The sequence below is a fragment of the Muntiacus reevesi genome, chromosome 4 (assembly GCF_963930625.1).
Source record: "Muntiacus reevesi chromosome 4, mMunRee1.1, whole genome shotgun sequence".
Taxonomy (NCBI): domain Eukaryota; kingdom Metazoa; phylum Chordata; class Mammalia; order Artiodactyla; family Cervidae; genus Muntiacus; species Muntiacus reevesi.
In genome coordinates, this window is record NC_089252.1 from 29,674,038 (window position 1) to 29,692,888 (window position 18,851).

At 41.6% G+C, this 18,851-nt stretch overlaps 1 pseudogene; it reads left to right on the forward strand.

The window, feature by feature from the left end:
• The first annotated feature begins 18,238 nt into the window (after window positions 1–18,238).
• On the forward strand, window positions 18,239–18,343 carry LOC136168151 (U2 spliceosomal RNA; annotated as a pseudogene).
• Window positions 18,344–18,851: the final 508 nt, after the last annotated feature.

The following is an 18,851-nucleotide window of genomic DNA, read 5'->3' on the forward strand; positions in this document are numbered from 1 at the left end:
ATTAACATATAACATTGTGTAAGTTTAAGGTGTACAACATGATTTGACCTATGTATATGTTGTGAAATGATTACCATAAGAAGTTTAGTTAACATCCATCACCTCACAGAGTTACAATTTTTTTGTGATAAAAGCTTGAAGATCTACTGTCTTAGCGCATTTCACATACTTAACACCGTGTTGTTAACTATACTCACCATGAACTCATACAGCTAAATAGCAAAAAATAAATTCTCCAACACACAGCAAAGACAATACTTAAAGTATATAAGAAATTAATTAATCTATAATTAAAGAAATACTCTCAAATGCTGTGTAAATGATTATTCAGTAGTTGGTTTTTGAGATCAATTTGGGAAAAAAAATCAAATGTCTACCTCGCTTGCCAAATAAATTATAGAAGAATTAAATATTTAGCTATAGAAAAGTAAAACAAAAAAATGCACTAGGAAATCATTGATAAATATGTCTATAATATAGACATATAAATATATTTATACTCTTGGGAACGAAGAAAGCTTTTCTAAGTTTGACATCAAAGGCATAATTCAAAAGGAAAAAACTGACAGTGTCAACTACATTAAATGTAAAACTTCTGTAAATTGAAATCTTTATAATCAAATTAAAAGAAAAAAGCCTAAGCTGGAAAAAAGCACTTGCAACATATATGGCAGGTAAAGAATTGCTATCCCAAAGTTAATGTCTCAAATATTGATAACAGTAACAACCTACCAGAAAAAAAAATAGCAAAGACTTGACCAAAATTTACACAAAAGAATATAATTAGTCAATAGACCTTGAAAAACTACTAAATCTTTGAAATAAATACATGAAAATTTAAAAATAAGATGACCTTTGAAACTAATTGCATTGGTGAATAGTTATTTCCAATACCCAACTGTGGCAAAAGAAAGTGTGAAAGTGTTAGTCGCTCAGTTGTGTCCAACTCTTTGTAACCCCATGATCTGTCCATGGAATTCTCCAGGCAAGAATACTGGGGTGAGTTGCCATTCCCTTCTCCAGGGAATCGTCCCCACGAGGGACTGAACCCAGGTCTCCTGCACTGCAGGCAGATTCTTTATCATCTGAGCTACCAGGGAAGCCCAGTTGGCAAGGATTTGAGCAAAATTAACATTCTCATTTGTTACCACAGAAAAATTTTTGCATGAGCTTTTTAAAAATACATTTTTAAAGCCTTAAAAGCTGCATAGATTTGACCCAGAAGTTCCAGAGTTAGAAAACTATCTGAAAGAAGACAATATGGACAAACACTTACATATGTTTATTGCAGTATTGTTACTAATAACGAAAAGTGCAAGTAGTCTACGTGTCCAAAAATGGGGGCGGGTGGGTTGGAGAATAATTTAGGGTACGCACATGGAATACTTGGTGATTTTCTTTGTTGTTATTGTTTAGTTGCTAAGCTGTGTCAGACTGTTCATGACCCCATGGTCTGCAGCAGGCCAGGCCCCTCTATCCTCCACTATTTCCCAGAGTTTGCTCAAATTCATGTCCTTTGAGTCGATGCTGCTATCTAATCATTTCACCCTCGCCTCCCCCTTCTCCTTTTGCCTACCATCTTTCCCATTCTAGAATGGGTTTATATTGGCTTGTGAGTGTAGACTCTTAAGACTTCAGGAATTTTAGAAGCCAACTGTTGAAGTGCTGGTATCTTGAAATCGACCATGATGTGAGTGCTTTCCAGGGAAATCTGAAAATGCTGCAAATCTAGACTGGTTTGATTGCTCAGAGAGCTGACTAAAAAACATCTTCCAGCATTTAACTGCCTTATGTCTATTATTAATGATATTTGTACAAAATTAAATGACAGCGAAAAATATTTACTATTTTTTTCTTTCATGGGGATATCTTCTAAAGCAATATGTGTAACAATTATTTTAAAAACAGAGAAAAAGAAACTGGAATATGAGCCATGTAGTATTTTCTGAGTGGTTAGATTAAAAGCATCTATTTTATTTACTTTTACATAGCTAGATTTTCTACTTGGAACATATGATACTTCTGTAGGAAAACATTATTGTTTGAATAAGCAGTTCTTGATGTTTCTGGGTAGCTGTGTGCTCCGTTGCTAAGTTGTGACTCACTCTTTGCAACCTCATGGACTGTAGCCCACCAGGCTCCTCTGTCCACAGGATTCTCCAGGAAAGAATACTGGAGTGGGTTCCCATTTCCTTCTCCAAAGGATCTGCCCAATCCAGGGACCCTGGGAACCCACATCTCCTGCGTCTCCTGCATTGGCAAGTGGATTCTTTACCACTGAGCCTCCTGGGAAGCCCTTGATGCTTCTGAGTTACTCCTACATATCACTATGAGAATCTTCATAATAATAATCAAGAGCAGATATCAACACACTTTGGCCCATAGTCCAAATCCAACTTGTCACCTGGTTTATAAATAAAGCTTTATTGGACTACAAGCTCATTTGTTCGCATATTGTTATGGCTGTTTTTGCACCATAATGGTAGGATTCAGTAGTTGAGACACAGACTGTGTGGCTCACAAAACCTAAAACATGTGCTATCAGGCCCTTAGAAGTTTACCAACCACATTCTAGACATACTTTGGACCATGTCTGCCTGCCCTCTTATTGAGAAATCTCTTTTCATCTATGTTCTCACAAACCCTCCTAAATGTGCCCAATTTCTATCCCTTCGTCCAGGTCAGGAGTCCCTGGATCCTGACTCAGGACCTAGCTCTCCTTAAAGTGGCTACTGACCAACTTATGTGACAGTCAGTTTCTTCTTCTGGGAATTTTGAGCTGGGAAACCAGCGAACTGTTGGCATTGGCCTGGATGTTACAGATAGAACCCAAAAGCAACCTTAAACTTCAGTTCAGCGGAAACTGAGTTTACAGAGGCCGTAGCCTGAAGGGGAGGTGGTCCCACTCTAGTGGTTCCGCAGATAGGAGCCCTGAGCTGAGGGAGACCCCATGGTGCCTGGGAGGAGACAGAAGACTCGGTTTCCGTGTTTATAGTTCTTGGGTTTTGTCCCAACGAAGGGCCGTGTTTGATTCTTGTGCAAATGTCTGTCAGATGAACTTTGGACAGAGAATATTACTATATTCTTAGAAGTATTTAAAGATTCATGGAAAAACTTCACTGGTCTGAATGGTAAAACAATATGTCAACCATGATTAAGACTAGGGGGTACTTGCCTAAAAAATAATGGTTTGTATGTTATAACAAAAATAGTCACAATAAATATAATTTTATAATAGCCAATATACCATTTTATATTGTAATTCTATTGTAATTGTTCTATTACAATTGAATGTATGAATGCTTACCCTGCACAGTGACAGGAAAGGGTGTTTAAGGCCATTGAACTTTATTAAGATGCCACTGGTACAGAAACACCTGTGCCAAAGGGCTTGAAGCTCATCCTCTGTGGAAGCCGGTAGCCCTTTACTGCTGATGCTGGCAACAACAGGAGAGAAGAAGGTGGATGTTAAGAGGAACCCAAGAGGCTGAGAAACACATGGGGACCCCTCACCCCCGGAGGGAACTCAGAACTATTTTTGGAGAAACTCAAGGGTGCTAGGGCTCAGTGAATGGAGGAAAAAAGTGGAGGACAATGATTTGTGACAATTTTTGTGGCCTTATTTTTATGACCCCAACAACCCTGTGAAAATGGAAGACCTGGGGTTTTTAGTCTCGAGTCACAGACAAGGAAACTAAAACTCAGACTTGGCCACAGAGCTGATAAGGCAAAAGGATTGGGGCTCAAACCCAGATCAGAACCCTAAGTTCTTTTGTCCTGTTTTTCAACAAATGACTGTCACATTAGTGATGCATGTCATATGATATGAATAAATAATACTTGGAAACCTACTTGGAAAGAGAAAGAATCAGTCTATACCCGTGACAGTGCCTTCCTATAGGGGTTTGTCTAGTGGCTTGAGAAGAGCAGTTGCTCAAAAGCTTTTGAAAAGTCTGCCCTTTGGTGTGATCTGGTCAGATGGGCCAAGTTGTTGTTGCTTAGTCACTAAATCGTATCTGACTCTTTAGCGACCCCATGAACTCTATAGCTTGCCAGGCTCCTCTGTGCATGGGATTTCCCAGGCAAGAATACTGGAGTGGCTTGCCATTTTCTTTTCTCTTCTCTATTCAAGGATAGTCCCAGGAATCGTTCAGGAAGCTAATCCCTACCTGGGTTAGTGAGCTTCACATCAGGCTTCTTCTGTTCCCTGTATCTTGTGAGTCTGACCTTGTAAAGACTGACAAGGAGTGTAAAGTCATGTGCCTTTTCTATAGAAAGGTGGACGAGTTTTTTAAAAAAATAGAGACATCAATATTATTGCTGGTAAGTATAGATTTTGCAAATGGTTTTCAAGGTCGATACATATTAATCGAGAGTACTGTGATACTAGAGTGGCTTTTCTAAGAACCACCTGGGCATTACTAGAAAGTAAGGATCTTACTGGCTTTCAGCCTCTGTTCCACTGTCTTCACAGCAGTGGAATCTAAGCAACACAGGGCTTAAAAAAAGAAATCTGAAAATTGCCAATGGCAGGCAGGAGCCCCCTGTCTAATTGTATTCAAACTCGTCTGAACTGATTTCTAAAGACCTTCATCCTTCTCCTCGCCTCCTTCAAAAAGAGCAAACCAGCATCTTCTTTCAACTCAATTCTGTCTGGGAAGGGTTTTAAAAGTAAGAAGAGAGGGCAGGGAAATCTGAGCTACCAGCTCTTGCAATCCAACAGCCCTGCCGTATACAGAATAAGGAAGGTTCATTTTGGACTGAGGTTGCCAAGGTCACAAGATAGGGGCCTGAGTCTCGGCTTTTATGCTGAGCATGACAATTTTGGTGTCCTTTGTGAGGTGGTCCCTATGGAACAACAGAGCACCTTCAGAGCTGGGCTAATTCCTTGTGGAATGAGGGGAGAGGGTGTGAAGCAGCCAGGAGCAAGCAGAAGCTGTTGGTGTCACAGGGTATGCCAAGATGAAGGCTACTGCCTCCCAAGTGATGCCGCTGTGTGCCAGGTCTCCCTGAAGCAAACCCGCACTGCAAGATGACCCTGGTTTCTCCTGGCTTTATAGACACAGTCTCCAGTAGTGATTTGACTGCGTGACTCTCAGTGCCGCTAATGCTCAGGTGTGTGGGGGCAGTGAGGGGGGAAGGAAGATGAACTCTGGGACCCCCGATGGCAGGGGATCATCACTGCAGAGACCTCCACAGCTCTTTGCTGCTAACCTGGGTTGTTGTCCTCTCCCTACCTCCTGTTCAGAAAAACCTCAAGAAAATGACTCAGCTTCGAGTTATTTCCGATTGTGATTATCTGAGAGCTAATTATTGCCTTTTGCACCATCACTTGGCTTGTTCCTGCCTTCCCCCGGCCCTCCTGCTGCTGACCATTTCCCTGTCATTAGCACTTCCACCAGCGACCAGGACAGCAAGGACAGCAGAAGAGAGCGTGCTCACATCAGTCCGCTCTGCTGTAGGTTATCAGCTATGTGTGCAGGCTGCAGACGGAAGCGATGCAAGCTCCAAGGTCTGCTGTCTTTTCCAATCGTCACCGGTAGAGATGACTGAGAATTGCGTGGCAAAGGCGGCATGCTCCACGTTAGCAGCTGCCCACAATAGTGCTGGCAGTTGGCTGAATTATGTCAGTTCTCTCTGGGCTCGTCCTGAGTCTTCTGGTGTCTAAACTGTGGCCAGGTCACCGGGGAAATTGTGCTCATTTACAGACCAGCAAGGGGCTGGTTCGAGAATGCAGGTCTGATTTAGAATCCAGGTCCACTGCTAACTAGCCATTAGAGCTCCGGTTCCTCGATGCGGAGGACGTGTGTGGTTTCTGTTAGCTCACCATTCATTCCCTCTCTCGTCACTGAACTCATGCTTGAGTTGGGTGGAAGACTGATATCCTCCAAATTTTCCTTTCTAATGACGTTAAAAGCTTCAGTTCTCAAAGGGGGGATTTGTGGGTAGGATGAGTGCTAAGCCGCTGTAGTCATGTCCGACTCTTTGCGACCCTGTGGACTGTAGCGCATCAGACTCCTCTGTCCATGGGATTCTCCAGGCAAGAATACTGGAGCGGGTTGCCATTCTCTTCTCCAGGAGATCTTCCCCGACTCAGGGATCCAATCAGCTTCTTTTATGTCTCTGGCTTTGGCCGGCAGGTTCTTTACCACTAGCGCCACCTGTGGGTATGATCGAGTAAGAGAAACAGAGACAGAAGGAGACAAGGATCTACAGACCCTGAGATTGGATCAGGAGCAGGACCCCAGAGAGAAGGGGCTGGCTGGTGTGTCTTGGCCAGGGAATGTGTGCCCAAGGATGGCACTGAAGTCATAGAGTCACTGGACCCAAAGCAGCCGTGAAGGCAGGAAATGGGCCACCTGTCTAGAATGGGAATTGAGGCATCAAGAAGCCACAGCCCAGCACCCACCATTGATGCCTTGTCTTTGCCTAGACTTCAGTGCAAATTCTCAGAAGAAATTAGCCTTATTCTTCCACCAATGGGAAAAAGTAGACTGAGACACAGAAATTAAGTTAAGGTATAGAAAATGGGTAAGATTATCTTTCCTGAATACGTAATTTTATGAAATTATCTCTGATATGCTAATTATTTAGTGTATACTCTTGAGAAGCGTACACTCTTCTGAAACCATAAAATAGGATTAGTAATTTTCAAATAACCTGCTTGTTAACATTTGTGACTGAATCACCCCATTTGTATTTGTTTAAAGAGCAGATAAAAAACCATGACAGTTAAGATTCTGCTGCTTATTCTTTAAAACTCTCAGCTGAGGTATAAATGAGAAAGTATCTCTCTCGAAGATGATTTGGCAAAAGGTAACAAAATTCCTAAAAGGATGCATATATCCATTGGCCCCCAAATCTTATTTTGAGGAGTTTACCCTAAGATTTAATTGTAAGAATATTTATAATAGTGACAAAATTAATTTTTTCCATTTTATTTTATTTTTATTGAGGTATAATTTATTTATTGTGAAATGCACACGTTTTAAGTGTGCAGTTCAGTAAGTTTGAACACATCCACATGCTGCCAGGATATAGAATGTTTTACCACCCCAGAGCATCCCTCGGTGCCCCTTCACACCCAGTGTCTCCACCGGAGCAGCAACTGTTCTGATTTCTCTCACCATGGTTTAATTTTGCTTATCAGAGATACTATCATGACAATATTAATGGTATAATTTTTTGATACTTATCTTCTATGAACCATGATCCCCAGCAGCTACTCTAGGCTCAGGGAAGGAGGGAGTGTGACTGCAAACTCAAGAATGGTGTGGTAGGATGCTGTCCCAGGCAAAAAGGAGGAGGAATTGGGAAGAAAGGCTGTCTTTCTACCCTAGTGGACTGTGGGAAATGATGAGCTAAAAGAATCAGGCAGGATGATCCATATTTCTTGATCATTCCAGAGCTGGGAGAGAGGTTAGACAGGAAGAGGTAGCTGCAGCTGACACTCTTGCCACTCTCCAATTAATATAAAGCCTTCCTCCTCATCAACGAGATATCAAGAGAAATGACGGTTGGGGGCTTTATGGACAGGGTGCTGTTTTCCTTTTAGAAAGAATAGACATTATTGTATCACTTCTTCACTCAAATTTTTGCATTGAGACCACTAGGCAACAAGCTTGAGGATGAAAAACCAGGATGCTAAAGGATGGCAGTAGGAAATATAGCAAGAGCTCAGACACTTGGTGGCAACCCCAACAATGTTACTAATTGCTTATCCTTAGATTTCATATTATATGAAAAATACAGATCCTGGTTCATTGAGCTATTGATAGCTGGGCTCCAGTTACTTGAAGCTGAAGATATTCCTGATGGGTTTGCTATTTGGAACTCTAAGGAGGATACTGCCTTGCTGGGCTCTCTAATCCCATGAGTACCAACCTAGCGTAGCCATAGCAGAGTAATGTTGGTGGCATGGCAGTGTTAACCGTAAGAGAAGCCTGAATGAAGCCACATCAGTTATCCATCAGTATCTGCATGGCATAGAAGAAATCCAGAAATCCTTACTGGCTTAATAGAGATAGGCAGACATTAACTGATGCTGCTGATGGGGGAGGTTCCTGGGGAAAATGATCCTGAGATTGGGAGTTTTATGGTGGATCACTCAAGCCAGTGATTGCATTTGTGACACGCGAATAACTCAAGGCAACACATAGGGCCAGTTGGAACGCAGGTGGCCCCAGGTCAAGCAGCAGTATCTAGCAGATACTAACAAATCAAGAAAAAGTTAACTATGAGTTACCTGGACATTGGCCTCAACATAGTATGTTCACAGGGCTTTCCAAAGATGAAAACAGCCTCAAGGCAAGAATCTGGGTCCAAGGTCTCACTTTTTCCTGCTCCCATGTGAATGTAAGTTACCTGATGCTCCTACATCTCAGGCACTAATTACGAGGGAATAGGAGGAGGGAATCTGAAAGACTGAGCTTTTGTCCAAAAGGTACCTAACTACTCAAGAGTGAATGTTTTACTTGTAACACTAGACTGAGTGGGCTTTCTGCACAGTTACTTCTCCAGCCACATGTTACTCAATATTATTTATTTTTCATTACTTAAAGTATCAAAAAGGGAGGGAGAGTATAAGAGTAAAAAAATATAGGTCATTGTTAGATAAATTATAGAAGAGCCATTAAATAAAATATTATTTGGCAATTAAAATGAATTAGTGTTTCAGCTAAACAAGGTGGATTGAAGACACAGTAATCAAAACTTCCACTCCTCAAATCCCCTCTAGAATAATAAAAGACAGGGAATGGGAGAGGAGGAGCAGAAAAAATAAATCAGAAGCTAGAACAGAGCCTAACAAAGTGGTAACTGACTTTAGCAGACCTAAAGAAAGCTTTATTCTCAAAATATTTATTTGGCTGCATGGGTCTTTGTTGTGGCATGTGGGATCTAGTTCCCTGACCAGGGATTGAACCTGGGCCTCCTGCATTGGGAACACAGAGTCTTAAACACTGGACTACCAGGGAGGTCCTGATAGCTTCATTCTTAAGTAGCAGTGGAGGTAGTCCAGAAATTGGCTTATCTATAATGAAGAATATCAGAGAAGTTCAGGGATTGAACATCAACATAATTTTGGTGTGTTTGTGTGTGTGTACAAATGGAGCTGGAAAAAGACGGTTGGTTGAAATGCTAAGTAAGAAGCAGTTACAGACCCTTGGCTGCTTTTCCACACTTCTTGAGGTCTCCTTACAAGTCCCCGCCCCAGCAGAAGACTGAAATTCACTCTCTGGAGAGGCTAAGCCAAAGGTCTTATGAACTAATGGACACTGGACAGTTAAAGGCTTCAGAGAGAGTGGCCATACGAAAGGGCTGACCCTGAGGGGTGAGAATCCTGGCCCCTTGTCACCGTCTGCTCACAAAATGATAAAACTAAGCTACAACCCCCAAGAAGGGGACTGGAAGTTTCTGCTCTTCAAGTTGATCTTTTTTTCATCTTCAAATGAAAAGACCTTCAGACACTAAGTTGAGGTCTTTGCCCCCAAGATCAGCTTAGAAACCAATCAACCAAGCCTTCCCACTTACACAGAGCTTCTAACAAACTTTTTAGTGTTTCATCCTAAATCAAAGCAAACCAGTGGAGTCAACCAGGCATTTGGAGAACGCCTTTGTGTTGGTCAATGTTCCTAGTTACAAATGTGAAATTCATGATGGGCTCGTTTAAGCAGAAAACGAATGAAATAAAGCATATTATTGCAGAATTAGAGGGAGATGTATAGTTAAGATTAGAAACCAATGGTGAGTGACAGGCTTTAAAAATCAGTAGTTACTGAGTCAGCTTCAGGGGCAAGTCTGAGCTCCCCCTGCTTGGTTGGTGACAACAGGCAAAAGAAAATGATTATTATGTGTAAATGGAGACAAATTTGTCTGCAAATCCTCCAGAATTTGTAGGGAGAGGGACTATGGGAAAAATCAAGACATCGTTCTAATTTTCCAAGTAGGGCATGGAGGGCCTTATTTTTATTTTTTTATTATCAATTTTTTTACTTCACAGACATGAACTCTGATACCTTTGGGTTCCATGTGTAAGAAAGGAACTAAAGCCGAATTTTAGCTGAAGATGTCTCTGCAATATTGGGATTTGGGTAATAGCTTATTTTCCTCTATGTGGTTACTGTATGTTTCCACATTTCATTATTTTAAAATCATAAGTCTTTTAAAAGATTGTTGGAGAAAAAAGAAATACTATTGGTGACTAGAGTGGGCAGATGAGCTAAGAAACCCCATAGTATCTCTCTGCCTTTGTGAATTTCTTCCTGGCTGTTTTTGGGGTACGCTTCACTTGGAGAATGCTCACCTCTGTACCACAGCTCTGAGTCACTGCTTCAGACTTTCAATGTTCTTACTAGCTTTTAACCAGTAATGAGAAGGCTATTCCAGATAAACTTATGTAGGCCAACAGGAGAAGAGGCAGAGCCACACATGGTGAGAAGGCTTTTGATTAACCCTCACAATCCAGGCTACCAGCAAGTTTCCCACGTGAGCAGAGGGGAGGGCTGAGTGGAAGCAGCAGCAGCTCTTGGTAGAGATCTTTACATGGTTGGCACTTTATAATTCCTAAGGTCAGTCCATGTCTGAGGGTATGATTCACTCTCCTATGTTTCCCACCTCCCATAATCTCATCGAAGTTCATCCATCCAAGGACAACCCCTCAGTCACCCTTGACTTCTCTTTTCCCCCCACCTCCAACTTTGAATCACTCACTGAACCTGTATTTTCAGTTCCAAATCCGTCTCTGAAGTGATTTTCAAGTCTCTTCCATTCTCTGAATCACCCTGCATCTGCCCACTTTCAGGCCTTCCTCACTGCTGCCCTGGACAAATGGGAAACCTCCTAAGTGTCTGGTTGGCCTCCAGGACAGAATTACTGCTTCCAATTCTGTCATGGAATAGGCTCCCCTTTCCCACAAGGCCAATGCCAACCCCCCTTGCAGGGCGTAAAATCCTTTCATAAACGGACCCTAAACTTTAGTCAGTTTCTGCTTTGAAGATGACCAACTTGTCCATGTTTGCCAGAAATTTTCCAGATTTTTAACACCCAGAAAACCCTTCATTCCTGGGAAAACCAGGATGTTGGGCACCCTATCCTAACCCTTGTCACCCACCCCCAACTCAGCTGGCACATTAACAAAAACTTTACATTTAACACAACAAAGTATGACTGTGCCTTATTAATTTTTATCTGCCCCAAGCCTGCACAGGATCTGGCATGTCATAGGCAATAAGTAATCTGTCACTCTCCAACAATTCATGATGTCGATAAGGCTAGTATTTTCTTTAAGATTTTTGACCTCCTCTCTGTTGTCTTGAGAGTGAAAATTTTGAAAATATATTTTATTGTGACACTCTTTCCTTTGATAAATGACACTGGCTTAAAATGGTGGGCTGGGTGTTTCTTCTACCACCTGTCAACAGAGAAACCAACAGCAATATTCGTTTATCAGAAATTACTGTAAATAATGAATTTTATCACAGGAAAGAAAGAAGACACAGCTCCTATATTCTACTAACCCCAGGTTCTTATGGAACCTGTCTACTTTAGAATGTTTGAGTATCATTCTCTGATAGATGGTCTTGTCATTACCTCACTTTCTGAAGAAAGATCAGATTGGTGAAAGTCTTAAACTTTGGAAGCATGTTTTACAAACTCTGTGACTGTTAGTTCCCAAATTATCATTAAAAGTAGTAGACTTAATGAAAAACCCATCAAGCACAACCAGAAATGCAATAGTTTTTCCATTTTAATAAATATTATTTTATGAACTAGATATTTATATACAGTCACACTGAAATTCACCACTGAGGGAAATAGCTACCTACTCCAGTATTGTTACCTGGGAAATACCATGGACAGGGGAACCCGGCAGGCTACAGTCCGTGGGGTCCTAAGTCCGACAAGACCTAGTAAGTAAACAACCACCACCACCACCACTGAAATGCCTCATTACTAACATAGATTCTGTTAGTCTGTGTGCTAATGTCACTAATGTTCATGGCAGGGGTCACTGGAAATGACATGTATTTGAGAAAAGTAGAGAACGCTCCAAAACTAAGCAGTGGAATCCCCATTTCTGCCCGTGGTTCAGTCGAGTCTGCCAGGCGTGTTTGGGAACCTGAACTTAATTCTGTCTGAGAGGCCCTTTCCCTGTGTGCTGTGCTGAGCTTAGACGCCTAGTCATGTCTGACTGTGACCACATGGACTCCTCTGTCCATGGAGATTCTCCAGGCAGGAATACTGGAGTGGGTTGCCATGCTCTTCTCCAGGGCATCTTCCCAACCCAGGGATCAAACCCAGGTCTCCCGCATTGCAAGCGGATTCTTTACCAGCTGAGTCACCCGGGAAGTCCATGAATACTGGAGTGGGTAGATGATCCCTTCTCCAGGACATCTTCGTGACCCAGGAATCGAACTGGGGTCTCCTGCATTGCAGGCGGATTCTTTACCAGCTGAGCTACCAGGGGAGCCCCTTTCCCTGTGTGGAGCATTCTAAAACTCAAATTGGTTCTGCCACTTGCCCAGCTGTGAATTTCTTTCATGCGTTCTCTAAATGCACTAGGAATTCCTTGGGACCTCGTCCCATCACTGTTCTTTTGAATGACTGGGTGTTACACACATCCCCTGGTAAGAGGTTAGGACGTTTGTAGTTGCATCTATTGCAAAGTTTTTTAAATCCTCTCTTACACTGACTAAAGACTACTTTCTAAAAATTGAAGTATAGTTCATTTACAATGTTGTGTTACTTTCAGGTGTAGAGCAGTGATTCAATTATATGCTCTTATTCAGATTCCTTTCCATCATAGGTTTTTACAAGATAGTGACTGTAGTTCCCTGTGCTATGCAGTAGGCCCTAGTCATTTATTTTGTGTATCATGGTGTGTGTGTGTTAATCCCCAATTCCTAATTTATCTCCCCCGCCCACCATCTATCCCCTTTGGTAATCACAAGTTTGTTTTGTCTGTGAGTTTATGGCTTGAAACCTCTGCCTGATGTGGCTCCTTTCTTTACCCCTTTGTGAAACTCTCTTCAAAAGAGTAATAGGTGAGAGGACTAGGCCAGCCTAGTTACGCTGGCAACTGTAGTGAGTGTGTGTACACAACGCACACATATACAGGTGGATGGAGGAGAGGTTGCGCAATAAAATATATTCCCCATGAAAAGGAGGTGGGGGAGCGTGACTCTTCCCATGTTCAAGTGAAAATCATGTACCTGGCAAAAAAAGAAGCTTGTAGCTGAATCTATTGCCAAGTTTCTTAGGTCCTCCACACACTGACTAGACTGCCTTTTTATAAAAGGACACTTTCTGGGGTTGAGTTTGAACCCCATGGATCTTGCTCTTACAGCATCTTTTCACTTGCAATCCACACCTTTTCATCTTTTGCCCTGTTAGGAAAGGTAATAGACAATTTTTTAAAAATTTAAATACATATAGTTGTATATGTATATATGTATTACAATTGCAAGTAAAATGTTTGTGGGAAGAATCTGGTTTTTTTGGTTGTTGTTGCATGACTTTCTTCGATCTTGACTTGGAGCCAGATTTACCTTTTAGAATTTCTATCTTGATCTCTTGCTTATGAACAGGGAAGAAAAATAAATATGTTTCAGAATGACCACCTGAGTCTGCAGCAAATCACAGGTTAATCTGCTTCCATTTTGGCAAAGATTCTCAAACCCAAATACTTTCTGTGCAGCCTCATATAAAATATATTCCATCCTCCTTCACACACCCACAGCAAATGTCACTAAATAACTATACACTGAGACTCTTCTTAATCCAGCTCACCAGATAGGCACTATTAATTAAACAGATCTGGAATATGAGATAACACCTGTTTGCCACCCCTGTTTTACGCTATCACTTTCTAACTTACTCTTCCTCTCAACCTTATAGATTTTTTAAATGGAATGGATTTTTTTGTTTCGGAGAGGAATGGAGCTTAATATTTTATAACTAGCCTCATATTTTAAGATATACTTTGAAAAAAGGTTTAAACACCTATATTCTTTCAAATATATATAAAACTATATTTGAACTAAAATCACTGGCTTCTGCATAATAATTTTAAGGTTTTTGATACTCTTGAGTTTGAAGTCAAAATTTATTTTTATCCTCCTTCTCCATAAAGTATTTACTAGAGTGCCTCATGGTATATGGTTTACGCAAAGCGTTGCACAAAGCAAATTATTCAGGAATAGTCTGAGTGCAAAACAGTTTGAGACATAAATGATTTCATACAACTACAGGAGTTAGCAGGTCTAGTTTATAACTGGAGATATTGTTTTATAAGGTGTTATTATCTTAGAATACATGTGTCAAGAATTCAAAGAACAAAGTTATTTTCAGTGATTACATTTATGGTGGCCAGATACTGTTTTACTTGGAAGCATGGCTTTGCAATCCACCCAGGATCTAGGCAACCATTTTATTCCCAATTGCACCCTCCACCCCCACCGTTTCAGGTAAAGTGTCAGGTTGGTGCTCTGCTGCTGGGAAAACTAATGATCAAAACTCGGGGAAAAAATTATTTAGAGGTTTTTTTCTGGCAGATACCTATGGTCTGGAGGGAAGTGTTGCACAGTGAAAATGATCATGTTTACTCCTAAACTAAATGGGCATTCATCTTATTCTTATGCCTGTCGTGGTGTACCCAGAAAGTGCTGGATGGAGTGAGCATAATGGAATAACTCCCCGCCCTCTCCAGGAAAAGAAACTTCTCATTGTAATGTTATGGTGTGCTCTACAATAGTAATGATTTTATAGCTTCATAGTATACTCTCAACAAACAGCGTTGAAAATGGATTAAATGATTTCGTTTTGCTTTGGCTATTAGTCTATCTCAGAAACAGTTTACTGTCTCATATGTAATATACCGATAGTGATTATCCCTTATTTCTAAGTAACACTCTCAGGGATTCAATGACAATGAGAACAGCAGGAAACGCCAAGGAGCATAATAGCTTCCTAAGCAGCTATGTAACTTTCCATTTCTCTGAGGGCCGAGGTAAGTCAGTGGACTGGTGGACAGAGAACTTTTGTCTTCTGAATGCTGTCTTATTTCCCCCTGTAAGAACCCATGATGGAGAGGCGTCAGGACAAAAGAGCTTGAACCGGCGATACGAATTTTTTTCACATCTCGGCAGAAACTCACACACCACCCCAGTCTAGTGTGATAATGGTATTCTTTTCCTGACTATGACCCACCACAGGAAAACCATGAGGGTCACACAATGGCCAGAAATTAACTCTTGACATACTTGCAGCTTTTCCAGCAAACACTGGGGCTTAATATTACAGAACTAGAAGAGCTGATCTCCCCTGGTGATAGCAATCTGCCTTTCAATTTTGCTGTCTCGAACAGCCAGCTGTGAGCCTTTATATAACATTTCACAGTCCCTTAATTACCACATGACAACCTCAGGGCTGCTAATCCTAATACCGTTCCAAAGTGAGGGACTTATGACATGTCAGCAGTTTAATGCAACTCTTTCTGTGGTAATCATGTTTCGTGGAAAATATAGTTCTTCCCCAAACACAGTGAATACTCACCTTACAGTGTTCAGATAAACTTTTGCTTATGCCCCACATCACTGGAGAGAAATAGCCTCTTGTGTCCTGGTATAGAGGTGTACTGGGACTGCTAAGCATATAACAGAGAGCCAAATGAGAAAGACTGGTAGGGGGAAAACAGTGGATAACATCAGGCCAGACAAGATTTATTGCACTGCTCAAGCATAGCATAGCTAGTCTTTTTCCTTTTCTTGGTAGAAATTGGGCCACAAATGTGGTGTTCATAGCCCCTGTGATGATGCATGATGCTTTAGTACCTAAGTCATGTCCAACTCTTGTGACCCCGAGGACTATAGCCCACAAGACTCCTCTGTCCATGGGATTTCTCCGGCAAGAATACTGGTGTGGGTTACCTTTTCCTTCTCCAGGGGATTTTCCCAACCCAGGGGTTGAACCTGTGTCTCCTGCATTGCAGGTGGTCTCCTGTATTGCAAGTTTCTTTACCGCTGAGCCACCAGGAGTTCCCATAATGCATAAGCACTAACTAAATTTTGATGATCTTAACATGGCCACCAGGGCAGTGTTATCACTTTAGGGCGGATGAAGGCAGGTCAAAGGATCTGCAGGAAAAAGAAAGATTTGCCTTATTGACTAAATCAGAGACATCAGTTGACCAGGCCCAATCATTCAGGACCAATGTTAACTTGGACTCAAATAGGCTGGGTTTGTTTTCTCTGCTTCTGCTTACTTTCTGCCCAAGTTGGTATGCTACTGACTGCCAGAAAGCAATTAATCAAGTCTACATTTCAAATGTAGCAGTATAAATTTAATACGACATTTGTTGTTTGGTGAGTTTCTTAATATCCCCAGACATATTAATCAATCAACAAGTACTTACTGAGCCTCTATTCTGCCCTGAGAGTTTTGCTAAGTGTTCTTGGGGACATGAGACATATGAGATGAAGTTTGAGCTCTCCAAGGAAGTGCAATGAGGTGGCTTACAAGGCTTGAATCCTAGCTTATCAACTTACTAGGCTTTGAGATAATTAAGTCACATTTTGGACCCTCACTGTTTTTTACATGAGGCTAAAAATGCCTGTTGAATGGGGTTAGAATTTCTATTTTGGACCCCTTCTGAACTCCATACTTGTATATCTGATAGTCAACTTCCTGTGTCCACCTGGATACCTAACAGAATCACAAGCTAAATATGTCCAAGATGCTTCATCCTTGCTATTCCACCCCTACCAAGATCCCCACCACACACTTTTTCCTCTAACTTTTATCTTTCTCAATACACAGCATCACAGTACTACTAGGTACTCAAAGACTTCCTTTTCTCATTAATTCATCAGCAGGTTCTATCGGTCTTGTCTTAAAAATACATTCCTGATTCACCTACTTTTCTTTGTCTTCGTTGCCTCCATCTGTGATTCAGACATCCATCATTCATCTCCTGAAACAACTCTCTGTCTGGTTTCACAGTTTTGACCCCTGAGTTCTTTAGTCCAGTCTCCACTCAGTAGTAAAAATGCTTTTTAAACCTGAATTGGGACTTTCACTTCTGGTTAAGATGTAGAAAGTCATGAATTTCCACTTTTCAATGGTGTACTTAATTATATTTTGGTGTCCCAATTATTCTGGATTTTACTAGTGGCAGCCTCTACAAGTGACTCCCGTGTCTTTGTGACAAGTCTTCATTAATTTTACTGAACACTTCTTTCAGTCAGTTCAGTTGCTCAGTCGTGTCTGACTCTTTGCGATCCCTTGGACTGTAGCACGCCAGGCCTCCCTGTCCATCACCATCTCTTGGAGTCTACCCAAACACATGTCCATTGAGTCGGTGATGCCATCCAACCATCTCATCCTCTGCCAGGCCTCTCTGTCCATCACCATCTCTTGGAGTCTACCCAAACACATGTCCATTGAGTCGGTGATGCCATCCAACCATCTCATCCTCTGTCATCCCCTTCTTCTTCTGCCTTCAATCTTTCCCAGCATCAGGGGCTTTTCAAATGAGTTAGCTCTTCACATCAGGTGGCCAAAGTATTGGAGTTTCAGCTTCAACATCAGTCCTTCCAATGAACACCCAGGACTGATCTCCTTTAGGATGGACTGGTCGGATCTCCTTGCAGTCCAAGGAACTCTCAAGAGTTCTCCAACACCACAGTTCAAAAGCACCAATTCTTCTGCACTCAGCTTTCTTTATAGTCCAACTCTCACATCTGTTCATGACTACTGAAAAAAACATAGCCTGACTAGATGGACCTTTGTTGGTAAAGTAATGTCTTTGCTTTTTAATATGCTGTCTACGTTGGTCATAACTTTCCTGCCAAGGAATAAGCATCTCTTAATTTTATGGCCACAGTCACCATCTACAGTGATTTTGGAATCCAAAAAAATAAAGCCTGCCACTGTTTCCACTGTTTCCCCATATATTTGCCATGAAGTGATGGGACTGGATGTCATGATCTCCTTGGCAAAACAAGACTTTCCAGGCTCACCTTTTGCCTCCTTACCACAGGTCTAGAATCAGCAGTTCTCTGAGGATCCCTGGTTCCTTTCATTGGGGAATGAATCAGAGACCAAGTTTCGTGTGCTCAGTTCAGTTCAGTCACTCAGTTGTGTCCAATTCTTTGCAACCCCATGGACTGTAGCACTCCAGGCTTCCCTGTTCATCACCAACTCCTGGAGCTTGCTCAAACTCATGTTCATTGAGTCAGTGATGCCATCCTTGGCCTTTTAGCTAAGATCAAGTGTAGTATCTGTTCTTATAAGTTTGTGTGCCAAGGGTGCTCATTATCCTTAGGATGTCATTGCTTGACCCTTTCGGTGGGCAGAGTTAGGAAACCTGTGTATGTATGTGTTGTTGTGTAGTCGCTAAGTCGTGCCCAACTCTGCAACCCCATGGACATAGTCCGTCAGGCTCCTCTGTCCATGGGATGATCCAGGCAAGAATATTGGAGTGGGTTGCCATTCCCTTTTCCAGAGCATCTTCCTGACCCAGGGATTGAACCCAGGTCTCCTGCATTACAGGCAGATTCTTTACCATCTGAGCCACTAGGGGAGTCCCATATATATGTAAATATATATATGTGTGTATACACACACACACACACACACACACACATACACACACTTATCTATACATGTGCACATACACATATATAAGCACATGTATTTTATATTTTAGAAACCATGAGTTCATACTGAGTTCAATTGAGTTCAATCCCAATTCATCCTGACATTGTTCACTTACTTCATTTCATATTTCTATGTCCTTTCTTCCAACGTGCAAACTCTGGCCCCTCACAATACAGCACATTTACTTATTTGTT